General features: G+C 43.5%; 1 pseudogene; it reads right to left on the bottom strand.

Moving 5' to 3' along the window:
- Window positions 1-213: 213 nt before the first annotated feature.
- Window positions 214-17155, bottom strand: LOC111977566 (poly [ADP-ribose] polymerase tankyrase-2-like; annotated as a pseudogene).
- Window positions 17156-17372: the final 217 nt, after the last annotated feature.

Genomic DNA, 17372 nt, shown 5'->3' with positions numbered 1-17372 from the left:
AGCACGGCATACAGTCTTTGTAGAACGGGAACAGTCTTTGTTAGCACGGATACAGTCTTTGTTAGCACGGATACAGTCTTTGTTAGCACGGATACAGTCATTGTTAGAATGGATAGTCTTTGTAAGAATGGATACAGTACCATTGTTTGTGCATGCATTTAGTAAAGCCGTTGTTGCACCAAACATAACAGAAACAGGCTGATAGGTTCTACTTTACAATTCACCTGCTGTGCTTCCCTCCTCCTTACCACTGTTATCCAGCCGCAGAGGCATCTGATAGGTGATCAAAAACTCTGGACAGGCCTAGAGAGGAGCAAATGACAGAGGTGTCAGATCAACCCAATTTTAACTGCTTGGTAGTCCTAAGGGCATGCTACCAATTCAATTCAATTCAAGGGGCTTTATTGGCATGGGAAATATACTGTATGTAAACTTTGCCAAAGCAAGTGAMGTAGATAATAACTCTGGGTKGAGGTCAGTGATAAAGTAGTCTACAGTACTACTGCCAAGAGATGAGCAATAGGTGTACCTACCGTAGGAGTCCCCTCGAAGCCTACCATTGACTATGTACATACCCAGCGTGCGACAGAGCTGCTGGAGTTGTGACCCGTTTTTGTTGGTTATGTTGTCATAGTTGTGCCTAGGGTGGCATATGGGGGAGGGAATGCTGTCACCTCCAGGCAGGTGTTTGTCCCCCTGTGTGCTGAGGATGTCAGGTTCTTCCATCCAACTAACACATTAGGTCTAAGAGGAGAAGTAGTACAACTCTAATTTAAGTCTGATGACAAAAAATGATAATCCAGTGACACTTGCGACTTCAGTAGTTGACTCAAAGTGTCAAAATTAAGGTAGCACACTAAATCAGTTGCCAAAGCCACTAGTTACCGTACCTGCTCTCCTCTGTAGATGACATACTCTGCCAGTGCCAGTCCGTTGACACTGGGCCTTCCCGTGACAGAGTGGTGTCCTGGAGGGGAGTGGGCCAACTTCATGGCACTGAAAAGCAGGTGTCTGGGGACATATAGAAGCCATAGAACCCATCACAGACAATCAGACATCATGTGACACCAGGAATGAACCGCCATTCTATTCACTTGATACATTTGAGAAATTCTTTCTTAATGAAAGTCTCATTGGCTTATTATGTTGACAAGCCACGGCTTGGTTTAGTTGAACTGTGGTGACTACAACCTAAGCTGTGATATTGTTCACTGTAGTAGAGAAATATCAAAAGGACTGGATGGCTGGTTTATCTTCGTCACACGTAGCAGGACCAGTCTTTGTGCAGAGGGCAGCCTGTGCCTCCTCCTATTCCGTAGACGTACTGGTTCACTCTTCGACGAGTTCTCCGTAAGGTAGATTGCCTGCTCCAAACATGCCTCCTATGTAAGTGTGCCTCTCATCGAAACCCTTGTGGATGATGGCTCTTACAAACGGCAAACCTGTTTGGCCAAGAGCGGATGAGTCATCCAATGAATGCTGGAATGAGTACTACTGTAAATTGGATTTCTGAGTGTTCAAAACACAAAATAAAAGGGGACGCACACAAGAAAAGATCAACCTTGAACACAAGAACACAATATTACCTGAGGGGGCTTTTGAAGTGTCATGGGTTGATGGGTGCTCAGTGGAACGTGGGCTGTGCTATTGCCTGTGTTATTCTCTTACCGTGAAACACCATCCATTCATCCTTCGATGGTTGACCTTTCTGGATCTGCAGTTCAAGAGGGGGAAATAGTGAATGAACAAGAATCTACTCTCTAAAAGAGAATGCATTCCAATGGTGGTCAATAAAGTTGTAATAACTTGAATCGAATTGAAAGTACGGTTGAATATCGACTTCCATTAACTGGTCGGAATTGGTTTAAAGGCGACAGGATAAAGGCAGAGCTGGCCTTCCTAATGTGGATGAAACCAGCCAACTGTACCGTAAGAATGTTGTATCTGTTGAAAACCCCTCCGGCATGGCCTGCATCTCTGTGTTCTCTGATCATACAACTGTTCACAAAAACAGAACAAGACTCAACGTCGTGTCAACTTTGACTAATTTACAACAGGATAAGATCAATAAGATACAAGGTTTTGGTAGTGATTCATCTTGTTGGTCGTACCTCCTCCTCCTCCTCCACCGAAACACCTTGTCGTCCGATGTCAGATCTTTCAGTAAGATTCAAATGTTCGCCGTTTTCAACGTGAGTTACGGGTTCAAACCTACATCACATGAATGTGAACTTATATATATATATATATTGAAGTAGAACAGAATCTCATTAATTATGTGAACTTCAACCCACTCAACGAAACACGTTGTCTTTTCATACATGAAGATCAAGTAAAAATCAAACACTATGAGGGTTGCATTCACTACTAAACAGATGGTCCTAGGAGAGCAGATAGSTCAGGGAAGGCAGTGCATGTTGTTGGCCTGGTTGTCCAGACTGCTGCTGGAGGCCGGGGTGGACAGGGGCGTCGAGCTGGTTGAGAGGCTGGGTGGGACCAACAGGGGCCGTCATAATGATGACGTGGGGTTTATAGCAACCGGGCAGGGCTGAAGGTGGCCTAGCCGATGTCAACAAGGCACAAACATCGTCTTCCTGGTGAAAGTTGACTCCAGGAAGAGTAGCTGCTGCTTTCACWACAGTTAATGGGTATCCTAATAAAATAGCAAATACGAAAGTTGAAAAAAAGAAAGAGAAATGGAGCAAAAAATTGTGTTTTTGTCACTTTTTGACCAAGCCAAGAGGAGAAATTAAGAATGACACAAAATAATGAAGACAATCACAGTACAACCGTACAGAGGAACACGAATAGACTGCATTAGCGATTGATGCCAACATGTCAATGACCCATGAGTATGAATAAGGCTACATGCCTCTATATGAGCTAACCCATAACATGCATACAGTCCATTCAAGTCATTTAGCAATGTGTGATGAAATTGAGAGTGCTTTCCTGGAATTTATTTTCCAGGCACAGAGACAGGTCCTCTCGTCTTTTCAGAAAGAGGGCATGATTAGGGTTGCAAAGCTTACCTTTAATTAAACAAAGTTATCGGATTCTTTAGTAATTTTGGTAATTAACAGAACATCTATGGCAATCTATTGTAACTTTGGAAATGTATACTTGAATAACTTTTRTTTAATTCATACAGTATATAGTATTMATTTTTGTATATATGCGTCCATATTGTCCATGAGTTTCTAGTAGATAGGCCATATGGTTAAAGAGAAAATAGCCTAATTCATGAAGAAATGCTCTAATCACCAATGTCATTATTTTCAATGAGTTTCCAGTGGGTGCTGGTGAAAGCATGACCATGTAGGTGTGTCGAAACAAACATTGAGATAAYATTGAATCACCTCAACAGCAAACCTCTGGGAAGAATTTCAAAGACACTATAGGCAATGTTCAACATGCTGTTACCATGAATCACAAACACAATATATTATAGGTCAATATGGAGTTGAGGGATTTAATGTATCCAAGAACAATATACATGACAAGCAGGTGAGTGTGGTGGCTATCTGTGAGGGTGACAGGCAACATAACCCAGGAGTGTCAAACATACAGCCCGCAGGACTGATCTGGTCCGCGAAGCGGGGGAAGAAACAAACTCAATAACCTTTAAAATGACTAAAACCAAATTGAAACTGTAGAAATGATAATAGATCTACATTCATATAGTTTCTTCACTGTTTCCAGCTCGSTAATAATCACCGAAATGAAAGCTAGACAGTTAGGGAGCATAGAAMATTCCCCAAACTATGGATAGAGGACTATTTTTAGCAAATTTCAACAGCAAAGAAATATATATATTTTTAATCAGCCCGGCCCTCTGGACCTCGTTGAAGACCGATTGCAGCAACCAGGACAAAATGAGTATGACACCCCTGATGAAACGCTCCCGTGTTCAGGAGGGGTTGCAAGTTCAGAATAGCAAGCGTGTGAGGATTGTTACCTCGACGAGGTCCAGTGGTGACTGGCCTTCCTGGTTGTGGAGGGCGGGGYCGGCCCCATGAGCCAATAGCAGGGCACACAGCTGGGTTCGTCCCTTTCTGTGCCACCTCGTGCAGTGGAGGTGAATGCCCACTTATCTGTGGCGTTCACGCATACGTCGTACTTGATGAGYAAAGCAGACACATTTATGTGCTACAAATGAGAACACATTGGRCATTGGACTCTTTCTAGTAACTTCCTCTTGTTCTTTATGTCAACTTGTATCTCAGACCAGGATATACAGTAGGTCTCGTACGGGGCCTCTACAAGTCAATTCACTCTTTCTGTTTTTCTCTCTGGGTTGAGATCGAAACCCAACCAACAGGCTGAGGAAACAAAGCAAAGAAAAAGGGGGAAACATCTCTTGGGAGAGAAAGGGTAACTAACATTCGTTCATAGAACTCTCTCAACTGCCTTGCTTTCTCCAAGTGTAGCACTTATCTGTATTGCAATCCTACTTTGCACTCTCTACCACAGTGAATTGAATGTAATGCATGACATTGTCCAGACGAAACCCCTTTATTTGACAGAGTTAGAGCGGGCACCAGGCAGCGGGGGAGGACAGCGGTGTGATGAGCTCAGTTCTCAAGGGTCTTTGGAGAGGACCCACACTGATCAAAGCAATCTAGTAACCTTTTGTGTCCGACAGTCTTTTGTGTTTGAGAGAGACATGAGTGCTAATCATTTGGCCAATACACATACTTCACCCCTCGCCTCATCACTGAAACCAATTCACAATTACATTCTTTTTAAAAGGAGACAGGGATTTTTCTGCCATTGAAATAAGGGTTTTGAGTTTATTTTTACATGGACAGTGCACATTAATCGGCAAATTTTTCAACCGCAGTCCCTGGGCAGGTTATTAAAAACGATTACAATAACAATACAGACAAACAATGAGCACATGCAGAACAACATTGTCACGTTCGTTGTAATGAGGAGACCAAGGCGCAGCGTGACATGCATATATTCTTCTTTTAATGAAGAAAGACCACAAAACAAACTAACAAACCGTCAAACTATATAAAACGAGTGCTGACAGGCAATTACACATAGACAAGAACCAACGGAACCAAAAGGGAAAATGGCAACTTAAATAGGATCCCCAATCAGAGACAACGATAAACAGCTGCCTCTGATTGGGGACCAATTCAGGCCACCGTAGACCTACAATATGCCTAGACTTACAAACACCCCTAGACATACAAAAACCATAGACAATACAAAAACCCTAGACATACAAAAACCATAGACAATACAAAAACCCTAGACATACAAAAACCATAGACAATACAAAAACCCTAGACATACAAAAACCATAGACAATACAAAAACACGCATACCCACCCTCGTCACACCCTGACCAAAATAATACAGAAAACATAGATAACTAAGGTCAGGGCGTGACAAACATAGGACAAGCAACACTTAGCATGCAGACAGAAAAACATACCACAAGAAACACTTAGCATGCAGACAGAGAACATAGGACAAGCAACACGTAGCATGCAGACAGAAAAACATACCACAATAAACACTTAACATGCAGACAGAGAAACATAGGACAAGCAACACGTAGCACGCAGACAGAGAAACATACCACAAGCAATACTTAGCATGCAGACAGAGAAACATAGGACAAGCAACACGTAGCACGCAGACAGAGAAACATACCACAAGTAATACTTAGCATGCAGACAGAGAAACATAGGACAAGCAACACGTAGCATGCAGACAGAGAAACATACCGCAAGCAATACTTAGCATGCAGACAGAGCAATAGCAACAAAAACAACAAAACCAAATGCATAAAAGCAACATTGCTTCAACACCTCACAAACTACAGACAACATGGAAAGTGGCAATACACAGCTAGGGATTATGTTCACAAGTCTGATTGGCCTTTAGCCATGTCTTCATGTTTTTTGTGAAGGTGTGATATGTGGTGCAGTTGTGTGTCTGATGGCAGTGTGTTCCAGACATGGGAAGCTCTCACAGAGAAAGCAGATTGACTAAAGGTGCTTTTCCTTAAGGGAACTATACAGTCATCTTTCATGGCAGACCTTGTGGATCTGCTACCAATGGTTTGGATTTTCTGTTTAACACAAGTACTAAGTGGAGGCGGAGTCAGGCCATTTAGGATCTTGAATACAAGACATTGTATTGCACAAAATTTTCCCAACTCAGAAGCTCATGCTTTCGGAGGATGTAACAGTGGTGATGGCTATTGGGCTTTCTATCAAGCACTTTGAGAGCCTGTTGTAGACAGACTGAATGGGTTTTAATATTGTACAGCAAGCTTGGGCCCAACTAGTCAAGCAGTATGTTAAGTGGGGGAGTATCATAGAATTGAAGTACAGTTTTGCTACCTCTGTAGTCAAACACTTTCGATGTGAATCGGAAATTAACTAGATTGAACTTGGTGATTTTAGTTACCTTTTTCACCTGCTTTTTAAAAGAAAGATTGGAATCAAGTATGATGCCATGGTACTTAAAATGGGATACCACCTGGAGCTTCTCCCCTGACACGTAGACATCTGGCTCAGTAGCATCAGTTGCTCTCTTTGGGAAGAACATGCAGACTTTTTTTTCACATTGAGATGCAAACATGAGTCACTGAGACACTTTGTAACCTGGACCATTACAGTAGTGAGTTCTTGTGCAGCTTGTTGTTTGCTCTTTCAGGCACATATATCACTGTATCATCTGCATACATTTGAACTTTAGACCCAGTACAGACAGAAGGCAGATCATTAATGTACAGGCTGAACAGGAGGGACCCCAGTATTGGCCCTTGGGACACGCCCACATCATCGCTGAGAGTCATAGCTGTCACTCTGACACACTGGTTTCTGCCTTCAAGGTATGATTTCTATCATCTCAAGGCATCGGGGGAAGAGTTGAACTTTTGTGATGAGAACCTTATGGTTAACAGTATCAAAAGCTTTCCTTAGGTCTATAAATACAGCCCTAACCGCGCCCCCTTTGTCCATCTTGGACTGCACATTTTCCAGAAGAAAGCAGTTGGCCGTTTCTGTGGAGTGTTTCGCTCTGAAGCCAAACTGCATGGAGTGTAATGTGAAGGGGCTGTTGTTGAGGTGGGCAATCAGTTGCTCTGCTACACACTTTTCAACAACCTTCGACACCACAGGTAGTATACTAATGGGCCTGTAGTTACTCACGTCAGCAGGGTCACCTGATTTAAAGACGGCCATTATTATGGCCGACTTCCATACCCTTGGAAACACCCCCTGACCAATAGATGGCGACCTTAGTAATGGGGCCAATGAGTGACTCTGTAGTTTTTAAGAAAGGCAAAGTCCAGCCCAAACAGCTTCGGCTTTCGAGTTCTGTAGTGAGATAATCACTTTGTTCACCTCTGACTCAGAAACCTCCCTTAGGTTGAGTGTCATTCAATAGCGCTGTGCCCAAGACACCAGTGGAGGGGTTCTGTGTCAGTACCTTGACCGAGTCAACAAAGTAGGAATTGAAGGCTGTTGCTATTTCGACTGCATCCTGTGTTAGACTGTCATTCACATTGATTTCTAGTCTTTTTGCTGTGTTAATATGGTCTTTCCCTGTTAACTTTTTTCGATTCTCCCAGATGAATTTAGAATTTTTCCTTTGCTTCACCAATTATGTTGATAAAGTTTGCCTTGGCCTGTCTGATTTATTTCTCAACATGGTAAACCTACGTCTGTCATGCTCTAATTTCAACTTCAGGGCTGTTTTTAGAGCATGATCTCATTATTTCATCAGTTTCCAGATTTCTCCATTTAGCCAAGGAAGATGATTCTTTTGGCCAGGTTTGGATTTGATTTTCTTTAGGACCCCATTTATTGTAGTCTGGATTGTGGATAGAAAAACCTGACTATCAGCTTCTACATCTGTATAGGACAAGAGATCATGCCAGTTAATTCCCTTAATTGCGTTTTCAAAATAATTTTATTCACTCTTAGGTATTCTGAGCTGATCAGGCTTTCTAACAGTAGAGAGGTTAAACCTGTTCATGGAAAGCCTTCTGGCTATAAGTGTCAGATTATGATCAGACAGCCCAGTAACCATATTGAATGATTTCGTGACTCTCTCTGGTTTATTACGGAACACCAGATCCATCTGTGTTTCTTGGGTCGCCTAGTCCAAACAGTAAAGAAATAATGTTTTCAGTGTAAACTTAAACGATTAAAACCAGATATAAAGTATGTAGGAAAGATAATGGACCTTGAACTTTTTTGGACCTTGAACTTTTAAAAATAATATAATCTTTGAGAACTAACAATCCCCAAAATAAAAGCTAGACGATCAGGGAGAATAGAAAATTCCAAAAACAATGAATTTAGCAATATTGATTTTGTTATGTTTGAGCAAAGGAACACACTAGCCATGGCAAAATGCGTAGAATTGCAGGAAATTTGCTTTAAAACATTTGCTTTAAAACGACCCAATACCACACCCCCTGCCATGCCCACCACCTAAGCCCTTATGTTTTAGAGGCCACAGAAGACGCCTTCTTCAAACAAAGCACAGAGGGATGCATCATCTCTGAAACCTATTCATGGTTCCATTTTTTTAAAAATTATTATTTTTATTTTTATTTATTTTTTATCCCATTTTTTCCCCAATTTTCGTGGTATCCAATCGCTAGTAATTACTATCTTGTCTCATCGCTACAACTCCCGTACGGGCTCGGGAGAGACGAAGGTCGAAAGCCATGCGTCCTCCGAAGCACAACCCAACCAAGCCGCACTGCTTCTTAACACAGCGCGCCTCCAACCCGGAAGCCAGCCGCACCAATGTGTCCGAGGAAACACCGTGTACCTGGCCCCCTTGGTTAGCGCGCACTGCGCCCGGCCCGCCACAGGAGTCGCTGGAGCGCGATGAGACAAGGATATCCCTACCGGCCAAACCCTCCCTAACCCGGACGACGCTATGCCAATTGTGCGTCGCCCCACGGACCTCCCGGTCGCGGCCGGCTGCGACAGAGCCTGGGCGCGAACCCAGAGACTCTGGTGGCGCAGCTAGCACTGCGATGCAGTGCCCTAGACCACTGCGCCACCCGGGAGGCTTGGTTCCATTTTTAAAGAAGCCTCTTGACCAGAACCTCAGTAAGTGTTTGGTATGCCACGCATGAGGCACTGACTCTTTCAGAGAAAAACATGGCACGTCAATCAGGTCTCTATGCATCCCTTTAACTGTTGTGTCTCAGAGAGATCATACTGTACAGACAGTAGGAAGACTCAACGGACACCTGTAGAGTGTGATTGTACTGTGAGCGTAGTGTACAGGAGGGCAACTGGGATTTACCCCGTCAGGGGCAGCATTGTGCAGCGGGATGAGCCCTCCCTTGTCCTTGTCCTGGGAGTTGACCTCTGCTCTATGCTGAAACAGGTACTCTGCTACCGCCAAGTTGTTGTAACCAGCTGACACAATAGACAAAGAATTTGTTTATGATCAGAAACTGCAATGGCCATAACCTGCAATTCTCCTAAATCAGTTAGTCCAATCCTAATCCTGAAGGGCTGCTGGGTATTCAGGTGTTTTTGTCCCAGCATACACTAAAACCCTGATTCAACTGATCAAGGTCATAATGATAAATTCGTTGAATCAAGTGTTTTCTTTAAGACGGGACAACTAACTTCTGACCTGCATCGGCAGTTTGCAGAACTCGTATTTGCCCTTGGCGACGGGGGGATGAACTTCCAGAGGGGTGGATTATCAGCAGTTCAGCCACCTCAGTGACCGTAGGAGCAAGCGTTGTAAAGGGGACAAGGCCACTATGAGAGAGAGAGAGACATTACCCTTCTGAGTGATGATGTCCTCAGGCCCATTGGAGAATAGGTATAGCCTTGTGTTTTTCTGACCAGTGCTCACCCTTTGTCTTTGGCATGGAGGTCAGCCCTATGCAGTAGAAGGTACTCCACCACAGACAACGGTTATACCCCACCTCAAAGTGGAGCAGGGTGGATTGACGGCCCTCTACGTCCCTACAGTTCACATTCTGTATGGTGCACAGCTTCAGCGAACCCAGAGACGACAGGAAACTGTTACCATTTGAAACAGATAATTTTTAATATGAGTGTTATAACAATATGCCATTGATTGGTCAGATTATGCCAATGTATTGGAAATAGTTACCTTAACAATCTCCAAATCTCCAGACTTGGAGGCTTCTAGCAACTGCCAGTCAACATTGGAGTTTCCGATAAAGTTCCATCTGAAAGAGATAAATATTACATTCAATGACATTTGAAATGGGACCAAATTTCAACCCCAAAATGACAAATGACAAACCGACCACATCTCCTTGTGTTACTATGGCTGTGTTAACACATGCAGCCCAATACTGTTTTTTTTTTTTTTTGGTGTTTCGAACAATCACATCAGATCTTTTCAGATCAGATCTTCTTCAGAGAAAAATACTAATTAGTGAAAGAAATATCAGAATTGGGTTGCCTGTGTAAACACAGCCAGTGAGGTTTCTGTCTGTTTGTGTAACATGTACCATACTCATAGCTGTTCCCAGCTGTCTCTACCTGCCATGCAATATCTCCTGAATGCTCTCATTGCCCATTTGGGTTGAAGAGAGGCATTTGGGACGGAGAGAAGCCCTGAGACCTGATGAGGGGTCGCAGCCTGAGTTCAGCAGCAGGCTGAAGGTCTGAAGGTGGCCACAGTGGGCTATACGGTGAGGGTTGTCTGGCCCAGGTTGTCCAGGGCATTGGACTATATAGAGATAATAGTACAGATACAATTAAAATATTTACACTTTGTATTATCAAGAATCACATGCATTGCACCATTATCACACACACACACACACACTGAATTACACTCGCTAAATCTGTTTTAACTCACTTGTACCACCATGTCACCTGTGCAACTAAATGTGAAAAAACCTCTAGATCACCTTTACTCCACATACAGAGACACGTACAAAGCTCTCCCTTGCCTTCCATTTGGCAAAGCTGACAATAACTCTATCCACCTGATTCCCGCTTACAAGCAAAAACTCAAACAGGAAATACCAGTGATGCGCTCAATACGGAAGTGGACCGTTGAAGCGGATGCTAAGCTACAGGACTGTTTCGCTGGCACATTCTGGAAAATGTTCACGGGACTCATCCGATGGCATTGAGGAGTTTACCACATCTGTCACCGGCTTCAATAATAAGTGGTTTGACGACGTCATCCCCACAATGACCGTAGGTACATATCCCAACTAGAAGCCATGGATTACAGGCAACATCCGCATTGAGCTAAAGGCTAGAGCTGCGGCTTTCAAGGAGCGGGACGCTACACCCTCCGCCGAACCATCAAATGGGCAAAGTGTCAGTACAGGACTAACGCTTCGAACACACAGACAGCGTCATTGCATTTTGGTACACCAGAATTACATTCATTTCCAATGAAAGCTGCGTTTGCCTTGCAGCATTGCGTTTCAAAGGAAGTTGCTGTGCGTTTGGTGTGGTGCATACGTTGGATTTATCTGTATGCGTAGACGACTTTGACAGAAATGGTAGCAGAAGGTGAATGTTGAACTTCTGTTGCATACATATCCAGATGATTCTACGTATTACTTTTAAACATCACAGAAGACTGAAATATTACAAAACATTTTGGCATAATTTTTTAAAATGTTTACTAATTATGAAATTATGAAAAATCCACATTTGGTCATGTTGCATTGAACATCAAATGGGATATATATATATATACACTGCTCAAAAAAATAAAGGGAACACTTAAACAACAGAATGTAACTCCAAGTCAATCACACTTCTGTGAAATCAAACTGTCCACTTAGGAAGCCAACACTGATTGAACAATACATTTCACATGCTGCTTTGTGCAAATGGATAGACAAAAAGGTTGGAAATTATAGGTCCAATTAGCAAAGACACCCCAATAAAGGGACGTGATTTCTGGCAGGTGGTGACCTCACAGACCACTTCTCAGTTCCTATAGCTTCCTGGCTGATGTTCTTGGTCAGCTTTTGGAATGCTGGCGGTGTGCTTTCTTTCACTCTATGTAGCTGCAGGACCGAGTCATACAACCCACACAAGTGGCGTCAGGTAAAGTGCAGTTCAATCAAGTGATGAGACCACATTCAATGCGCATGACTGTTGCTATGACAAAGGCTGCCCCTCGTGTCTTTGTCAGCGAGGTCTTCTGCAGGTGCTAGGAAGCCACGGCGCGTACCACCGGAGACCAGCCAGTACATTCAGGAGACGTGGAGGAGGCCGTTAGGAGGTACCCAAAGCTAACCCCAGCAGCAGGACCGCTACCTTTATGTTACCCCAGTCAACAAGCACCCGTGCAGAGAGTAGAATGATCTGTGGTGGCTGCATTGCATGACGTGCTATCAGATAATAAATCCGTGACTGGTTGCCACATGCTGGAGTCCATATCGATGATTGTTCATAACACAGTGCAAGAAGAGTTACATTGTTTACATTTGCTTCGAGGCAAGTAACACTGAACCATGTGTGAGACCACCAGCTGTTCTGGATGACTGTATGATCATGCTCTTTAAACAGGTTAACATTCACGAGGCGCCCGAGGTCAGATGGATTACCAGGACTCAGAGCATGCTGCCGACCAGCGCAAGAATTTTTCTAAGCGTACATGTTCAACCCTCTCCTGACCCAAGTTTCTATAAGTACCCTACACTCTTAGAGGAATAAAGGCGGCCATCTCAGAACCAACATGTTTTTTTTCATCTGTGCACCATAGGAGAACCCTTATGAAGAACCCCTTTTCAGCTCGACTATAGACAACCCTCTGCTGCGAAAGCGCGTCTACATGGCAACCGAAAGGCGAACTGGCACGAGGACAGCCCTCCATAGGAGGACCAAGCCGCCAGAACACCCATTTTTTCTAAGAGTGTACATGTTTCAGACAGACCACCTTAGTGCCCAAGAACAGCAAGGTAACCTGTCTAAATGACTATCGCCCCATAGCACTCACATCTGAAATGCTTTGAAAGGCTGGTCATGGCTCATATCAACATCTCAGACTCCCTGCAATCTCTATTGCACTACACACTGCCCTTTCCCACTTGGACAAAACTTGGACACCTGCGTGAGAATGCTGTTCATTGACTACAGCTCAGCATTCAATACTATGGTGCCATCCAAGCTCATCACTTAGCTAAGGACCCTGGGACTGAACACCTTCCTCTGCAACTGCATCCTGGACTTCCTGACGGGATGCCCTCAGGTGGGGAGTGTAGGCAACAACACAGCCACCATGCTGACCCTCAACACATGGGCCCCTCAGCGGTGYGTGCTTAGTCTTCTCCTGTACTCGCTGTTCACCCACGACTGCGTGGCCGCGCACGACTCCAAAACCATCATTAAGTTTGCAGACRTCACGATGGTGGTAGGCCTGATCATCRACAATGATGACACAGCCTATAGGGAGGWGGTCAGGGACCTGGCTGTGTGATGCCAGGACAACAACCTTTCCCTCAAAACCAGCAAGACACAGGAGCTGAWYGTGGACTACAGAAAACGRTGGGCCGAGAAYGCCCCCATTCACATCRACGGGACTGTAGTGGAGCAGGTCGAGAGCTTCATGTTCCTCRGTGCCCACATCACTAACAATMTATCATGGTCCAAACTCACCAACACAGCCGTGAAGAGGACACTACAAAACCTCATCCCCTCAGGAGGCTGAAAAGATTTGGCACAGAACCTCAGATCCTCAAAAMGTTCTACAGCTGCACCATTGACAACATCTTGACTGGCTGCATCACCGCTTKGTATGGCAACTGCTTGGCATCCGACCGCAAGGCGCTACAGAGGGTAGTGGGGACTCCCTGCAATCCAGGACCTCTATACCAGGTGGTAGCAGTGTAATGCCCTAGAAATKGTCAAAGAGTCCAATCACCCAAGTCATAGACTGTTCTCTCTGCTCTTCCGCTACTGTCACTTTATTCCTAGTTATAAGTCACAGGAGTTTGGTGGCACCCTAATTGGGGAGGACGGGCCTGTGGTAATGGCTGGAGTGGATCAAGTGGAATGGTATCAAATACATCAAACACATGGTGTCCATTTGCGCTGTTCCAGACATTATTATGAGCCGTCCTCCCTTCACCAGCCTCCTGTGTATAAGTACATATCTACCTCGTACCCCTGCACATCGACTCGGTACTGGTACCCCTGGTATATGGCCAAGTTATCGTTACTCATTGCGTATCTATCTATAGCATGTGACGAATAACATTTTGTTTTATTTTATTTGAATCCTAGAGCAAACACACAYGTTGGCTTGATCTTTATGCTATTGATAACACTATGATAACACCTGAACTTACCCTTCCCTCGTGTTTCACCAGCACCTCGATTATGTCGTCGTGGGATTTTTCAGAAGCCAGGTGCAAGGAAGCTTTGACAAAACACATCCCGAACAAGTTTAAGTGGTTGTGATTCTACTTCTATGGGTTTCACAATGGAACCAAAAGGAACCTATAGTTCAGAGTCTTATCGGTGCATTCAGACTCACCCAGTTATATCTGTCATAACAACAATGGTAAGTGTAAAGTGACTGATAATTGCTTGTGGGATAAGGGTCACTGACTGACACACTATGCAGTATTCACAACTCTTTAGTCTTCTCATTCCAATTGGCCCCCCAATTGACAGTGCTGTTAAAAGCACATTTTAGATCTTAAAACTCTGCTTAGTTGAAAGCACAGAGTAACCAAGAGAAATCTATATGATACAAGCGCTTCAATACATTGACTATATCATTTTTTAAATTTAACCAGGCAATTCTTACTTACAATGACAGCCTAGGAACAGTGGGTTAACTGCCTTGTTCAGGGGCAGAACGATAGATTTTAACCTTGTCAGCTCTGGGATTCAATCCAGCAACCTTTCGGTTGGTTACTAGTCCAACGCTCTAACCACTAGGCTACCTGCCACCCCATAATYAGCAGCAACAGTATGTGTAGTATGATGGTAACTCAGTGGTGAGGTTTCTTACCAGAGCAATTTCATGGTTAAGGGGATTCTTGAAGGTGATGGTCTCCAGTGACAGGTGCTTCTTAAGGTGGGCCAGGTCAGCTTCACTACTGCCTGGAGCAAAGTACAACGTCTGAACTAATCTTGTAACAGACACAAGAGGTCAGATAAGAGAGTGTTTCAACAATTACATAGGGAGAACAGGGCTGCTCATCTAGCAGTTACCCCCTGCCTAAAATCATTTGGACTCAATTAGTTTCAAGTATTGTAGGTGACCTCCAAGCAAGAAAAATACGGTTAAAAAAGAATAGGAACAATAAAAAAAAATAAACATGGCTATACGGGCCAGGTGTTCTTTGAGCTGCTAAGTGGGGATTGGTCCAGAAACCAATGGGTTGGGCCAGAGCCAGAACACACGTGGGTAAAGCGGCAGTTTGAAAATGTGTCTTTGGATTTGATACTCTAATTGGTTAGAGACGATCCAATCGCTGATTACTTTTTGTACAACGCCCCTCGTCACCATAAACAACTTAAATAATGTCCGTCTCAGACTAAAGTACGTGGGGAACGACAGAGCAGCGGAATAATTTAGTTCTGAGTCGCARGCTAGTCCGTCCAATGATGTACCAGCAGCTACGCTGACGTCATGCGGTCGTAGCCAAAATCCAGATGCTGAAGGACTGAAAGAAACACTACAAATAACCATTTAACATGGAGTTATTTGTTTGTCCAGACTGACACACTCTTTTTAGGTAAATGTTTTGGGCAAAAATATATTTTACCATCCAGTCGGCCGGAATGTCTTTTACCTCATTGTTGTGCATTTGGAATTTTAGAGATGTGATGAAAAATGTATAGTCTGTTCATTAACAGTTTAGAAGAGCATGTGACTTACCTTCCGACCATCACTGGCATGACAGTTTACATGAATTACATGGTGTTAGCAGGGCCATCAGCTTGTCTTCATTCCCACTCCTATGAAAGCACCACATGTATTAGAATGAAGAGCACAAGAATGGTCACAGTTGATAACAAGGCATCTGAATGGAGGTCATTAAAGCATCTGAGATATCCTCCACCTTGCACTTTCAAGCAAGTCATCTTTTCTATATTCATCTGTGTTGAAGAAAGTGTGAAAACATATTCTAAATTAACTTTTGTGTTTCATTGTTTTGATTCATTCAACTACATGTTCTGCAATTCTTGTATCCCAAAGAAACAGTGCTATTCTATTCCCATGCCCAAAATAGATGCAATTAGTGAGTATAAAATGCTTGTGATGAACATGGTCCTCCCACTCACYRTTCAGCRCTGCTTTAGTGGACGCTTCAGCCTGGTCCAGCACTGTCCTCCCATCTGCGTTACGAATCGTTGTCTCTGCTCCATGTTGCAGCAGAAATRCAACACCAAATCACCCATATCACCATTTACAAGATATCAAGAAATAGCCTATGTTATACAGAAACAATATAGAGAGGGCACACCAGTTGCCACACTTGGCTCTTACAAAAGTGGGCCTTAAAGCATATTACAGATTGGTGTATCAATCTGAGTCTTCTGGAGATGTGACCATTATACTTGAAGCCACAAGAGGACAGTCACTGCTTAAACAATGCATATTTTCCAAGGGGACAGCCTCCAACAGTGCCTATGTAGACATCGATCGTGTAGTTCCAGTTGTCCCTGGGGTTGGAATCAGTCTTGCACTCAGCCCAGCTGAGGTTGATCACCTCAGCATAGCCGAAGGAGCAGGCGTTGTGTAGGGATACGAGGCCTCCGCCATCCTGGGAGTGCACATTGGCTCCATTCTGTAGTAGGTAGTCCACTACATCCCTGCGTGCAATTTCCTGATGCCAAATCCTGAGGATGAAAGATGGTATTTATTTATAGGTGCACTTGGCCCACATTGAGGCTTAAGTATATCCATTCAAGGATTATGCTTGGATTCATATTCGAAATTAGAAAATGACTGTTGCTGCTTATAAATAAATACATTGATGAATAAAATATCAGTTGTAATATAAGATATTAAAATAATAACAATACATCTTTTATGAATCAAGAGGATCAAGGATCAGCTAACTTGATATTTTCAGGCAATGTATTGTGGGTGTTGTTCACTGCGGTCTTCTTCCTCATTTATCACTAGATGGTGCTATTACTCACATTTTAGCAGCAGCAGACCCATCCATGCCTACTACATTGATACCACCTATTCAACACTTCAGAAAATAGTGACAAATTGTTTATATTTCAGGTGGAAAAAATATTATCAAGTTATTAACACAATAGTATCAAGTTATTAACACATTCTCTCTAATTCATCTAAGATAAGTCTGTGCTAGTTTCATGGTACTGTAGACTGAGCCTACTCATAGATCTCAACTCTTAACTATACATCTGTCAAAT

Source organism: Salvelinus sp. IW2-2015, linkage group LG18 (genome assembly GCF_002910315.2).
Source record: "Salvelinus sp. IW2-2015 linkage group LG18, ASM291031v2, whole genome shotgun sequence".
Taxonomy (NCBI): domain Eukaryota; kingdom Metazoa; phylum Chordata; class Actinopteri; order Salmoniformes; family Salmonidae; genus Salvelinus; species Salvelinus sp. IW2-2015.
This window is presented reverse-complemented; position numbering and strand designations above follow the sequence as displayed.